Here is a 4,684-nt window from a genome sequence, read left to right on the forward strand (position 1 = left end):
AACAATAAAATAAAAATTACGAGAACTACTCCAGCACAGTGTTCCCAGGGGCTTTGTGGTTGGTGGTCAAAATCCATCTCTTCCATCCAGTAACTTCATTGCACAGGGAGTCTGCCCAGGGGACTAGTGACTAAGAACAGCCACCCAAGGGAAAGGGACTTGTTCCAGGGAATATTAGAAGGTAGAGGCAAAGTTGAAACTAAAACTTGGGTTTCATCATTTGTTCGCTTATTAATTTTGTCCATCTCTTCCTTCCTTCATTTAGTCAAAGTTCCCCAACATTCTTGGCACAGTGACCGGCAGTGGTAATAAACATATGAATACAATAGGGTTTTTCAAGAAGATTTGCATTTAGAGAAGAGAGACTTCTCAACAGATCCTAAGTGTGATTTAGTAATCCTTCACCACAGTAGTAATCACCATCATCACCATCATCACCATCATCATCATCATCATCAAACTATCACCAGCACACACAGGGTTGCCTGGGGGTGTAGCTCAGTGGTAGAGTGCATGTACTCTGCTGAGCCTCCCTGCGCTCCTGAGTTCCATCCCCAGAACCGAAACCAAAAAACAAACAGCAAAACAAAAAAAACCCTTCCGGTTATATGTGTTGAAACAGGGCCTTGTCCCAAGCCCCTTGCACAAATCACCACATTCAACCCACGGCAGGTCCTGTCACTTTCCGACTTAAAGACGGGAGGTACATGAGACCTGCCATGCTCACGTAGTTCACCAGGAAGTCCGGCTCTCTGCTCTTAATCGGCCTTCTTCTGCCCCTCCTAAGAGTCTGTAGGAGCACTGAGAAATCCTCCACCCTCCTGATGCTTCAGGCATCCCACCTTCCACCTGGCTGAGCCACTCCCCATCACCTCACCCCTTCTCCTGCTGTGGACACTGTGTGTGGCTTCTACGGAAGGATGACCATCTTCCAGGCTCCAGCCATCACTCACAAGCTGAGGATAGGCAGATTTCCAAGAGAAGGCTGGAATTCAACCCTGTCTTTATCAATAGAGGTCATGGGAAGCACAAAGTTGCTCAGGGTAGACAGCCCCATCTGTCTCCATGGCCACAACACACAATACGCAATGCTTACGCTACAGCCAACGTGGTTCTTTTTTTTTTTTAACTGTAAAGATGCTGTAGAGAGGAGTTACAGTTACATGAGTAACATAATGAGTACCTTTCTTGTTGAGCATTGTTACTCCCTTCTTTGTTTTTCTCCTACTATCCCTTCTCTCCCCCACCAACATGGTTCTTAGTTCTTGATGCACTGGTTATTATTAATCCAATAGGAATGGATTGACTCTAAAGATGTACCTTGTCTGCATTCCATTCTTCTTACCTGCATGGAAAAGCTGTAAGAGGTTGCGTCATGTTTGATCCCCTTTATCTCAAAGAAGAATCCATATAGAGAAATTATCTTTGAGTAAGTGGTAAAATCCTACATTGGGAAAGAGAAACATCAAGGTGAAGGGAGAAATCTTCAGGATCGAAAGACGAGAGGACACAGCCAAACATACAAGCATATTCTAGCAATAACAAAGAGGAGGAACAATTCACGTGACAATTGATTACTATTGTCACTACTCGGTGACTACTGACTATTGGGATCCATTCCTTTGCCTGTTCCTTAGTGAGGAAGGAATTGACTTGTGGGTGATGATTTGTGGTGTGTAGATCTCTGAAACCAAGCATTTGGTTCCAATCTCATGGGCCCCAGAGACTCTCCCTACTCATGGTACTTGCAAGAAGTTCTAGAACTGGAAGTATGGTTCTAGTGGTGAAGCTAGGCTGTGAATGAAGAAGCTCTGAGCTCAAGGCCCAGTGCCAGCACACAAAATAAAAAGGTCTTGGTCGTCTACCGTTTGCCCACTTTGGAGGGACTGACTGAGGGCATCTCTCAAATGGCACACTCAGAGCCTTGAGTCCCAGAAACATGAATTCTTTTGTGGGCCCTGCTGAGAGCCTTTTCAGGAGAGCAGCCATTCCATGGAGAACAGTGTCTCTCCCAGCAAACCCAAGACACAGCCCAGGCACCAGCTCCTGCCACTGCCCTGTGGCTGAGTGCCAAGATGCAGCAACCCACTGCTTCCTGATTCCAGGATCCAGAAGAATAGCTTCCCGACCAGGCACCAGTGGCTCATGCCTGTAATCTTAGCTATTCAGGAAGCTGAGATCTGAGGATCACAGTTCAAAGCCAGCCCAGGCAGGAAAAGTCTGTGAGACTCTTATCTCTAATAAACCACTCAGAAAACCGGAAGTGGCGCTGTGGCTCAAGTGGTAGAGCACTCACCTTGAGCTAAAGAGCTGAGGGACAGTGCCCAGGCCCAGAGTTCGAGCCCCCCTACAGACAAAAAAAAAAAAAAAAGGATGGCTTCCCAAGAATGAATTCACCCTTCAACATGGACTTGGAGTGGAGAACAGGTAAGATAACACAGGCTTTCCCCAGGCCTTTCCTGGTGGCCTCAAACCCCACGAATACCCTCTTCCATCCTGGGAAAATTAGAACAGTTGATCCCCCTAATTTGGGGCACGTAGATCAGATTGCTAAATGATGTGTCCCAGGCCCTTGTCTTGTGAACTTCATGACCTATGGGCACCCTGACCTCCCTCATAGAGGTCAGCCTGGTCACGGGCCAGCCTACAAGTTTTAGAGGGAGAGCTCTTCCCCAGTGAGGGCCCAGATTTCAGTACCTTGTTAAAGATCATCCCGAATCTCATAGCCTGCGAGGAGAGTTCTCTCAAGTGGGCCATATCGCCCCCGTTCTCCAGCTGGAAGGGAAATGCACACAGCTGACCAGCACCCTCGGGCACCGAGAGGCCTGCCTGTCACCATCTTCAAACCAGGGCCTGGATCCCAGTCCCCGGCATCCTGGGAAGAGAGTTCTGTCTCCAGACTCCACATTCAGTCACTCATCTGATCTACAAGTATGTACTGAAAACCTACTATGTGCTAGGTATTGTTCTCAGTGCTTTCAGAGGATACACCAAAGATAGAAAGAAAACGTGTCCAGGTCTTCTCATGGGGAAATACAATGTGTACATCTGCATCTCAATCATGAGGCAAAGACAGAATTCGACCATTTCACCAAGAACAAGTTCCCACATGGCAGGCTCCACCCTGAGGGCCAGGGAAGGGAGAGAGGAGAAGGGAGGGAATGACTCTGGGAGGGAGCAAAGGACAAAAGGAAAGGCATGGGGAAGGTCAGAGGGCAGGAAGAGGGGGGCGGGACTTCCTGAGGTGTGGGCCAGTGAATGTTCTTCAGCTGTTCTATTGGAGTGCGGTTCTGAGCTGTGTCATGGAGAAGCATGAGTTGGTGGAGTTGTCATTGAACATGGAGAGAGCTGGAGCTTGGAGCTTTGGTTCTCACATCACAATAAGGATTTGTGTAGTTGGCTGCATTTTAACTAGTGACTCACACATCATCAGAACTCGAACACTGCCCTGCTTTAGTTCTAAAAATGCACAATTGGAAATGCACAAAAAGTATGCCAGTGTGCATAGACAATTCACAAAGGGGACATGTGGGAATGCATGACCATATTTACTGGTAATAAAGGAAATACAGATTTTCAAATGAGATGTAATTGTTCCCTTCTTAATAAACAAAATGTGTTTTGAAATTAAAATGTCTAATGTTGCTGAGTATGTACAAAGGGACGAACGCTCATTTATATCTGGGGGAAGAGTAATTTGGCCCTGACATTTATTAATATGTATAAAAGAATAAAAGGAGCACAATCCTTCTTTGAGCATTTCTATCTTGGGGAATCACCCATAAGAAAATAAGTCAAATTATAGTAAAATAAACCAAACCATTATGTGAAAATACATTCTTCACATGGCCAATTATAAAAATAAATAGGAACACCACACATTTTCTGCAATAAAAGAATGACTAAGTATCATTGGCTGGATCACATACTCTTGGTGGGAAGGCTGTAACCATTAAAGGTGCATTTGATTGAGTACATTTTATATCTATATATAGGTATCTATATATCTATATCTATCTATCTATCTATCTATCTATCTATTAAAAACTGAGCGGTAATAAATAGGAGTCCTTGGTTGGTTGATCTGAGAGTACTCATTTTCTTTCTTTCTATGTCTATGTATGTGGGACATTTTCAAGAAGAAGTATATGTTATGTTTGTGTCCTGTAAGGCCTTGGTTTGCAGGGTGGTGTGGTAGCGTGATCAAGTTCTTCCACCCCATGAAACTCTCTGGAGTAGCGGGGCAAAGGCCCTGAGCAGCAGGATCCTGGGGCTGGGCCTTGTCCACATCCTCACAGCTAGGTCCTGACCCCAGGGGCCCAGAGGTTCCAGTGTGGAACACATCCCCAGCGAAAGCAAAGTCAGAGAGGAAGCAGAGTCAGAGAAGTGCTCCTGGTAGGGATGACTCACTGTGAAGTAGTGGTTGGCTGTCACCCGGACCAGCCAGGACTCCGGGAAGAAGTTAATGTGCCTTATTTCCTCCAGATCCCTGCCTGGGAGAAGCACAGAGGGAGAGAGCGTGTTTACGGCTTTATTCATACCAGAGCTGCCAAGTGTGACTTGCCAAGTGTGGCTGAGGCGTTGAGGGAAAGGAGAGGGTTAGTTGATAAAATAGAAATAGATGCCTCAGCATGGCTGGGGTTGTACACAGGCTGTTTCTTTTATACTCCCAGTGCATTCATTA

At 46.1% G+C, this 4,684-nt stretch overlaps 1 long non-coding RNA gene across 1 annotated transcript; it reads right to left on the reverse strand.

The window, feature by feature from the left end:
• Nucleotides 1-1,357: 1,357 nt before the first annotated feature.
• Nucleotides 1,358-4,494, reverse strand: LOC106002233. Its single transcript, XR_001175906.1, has 3 exons — nucleotides 4,411-4,494; nucleotides 2,698-2,775; nucleotides 1,358-1,444 (listed from the first exon to the last, which is right to left on the reverse strand). It is a non-coding gene; the product is annotated as an uncharacterized LOC106002233 (long non-coding RNA).
• Nucleotides 4,495-4,684: the final 190 nt, after the last annotated feature.

This window comes from Dipodomys ordii, unplaced genomic scaffold (assembly GCF_000151885.1).
Source record: "Dipodomys ordii isolate 6190 unplaced genomic scaffold, Dord_2.0 Scaffold5359, whole genome shotgun sequence".
In the NCBI taxonomy this organism is placed as follows: domain Eukaryota; kingdom Metazoa; phylum Chordata; class Mammalia; order Rodentia; family Heteromyidae; genus Dipodomys; species Dipodomys ordii.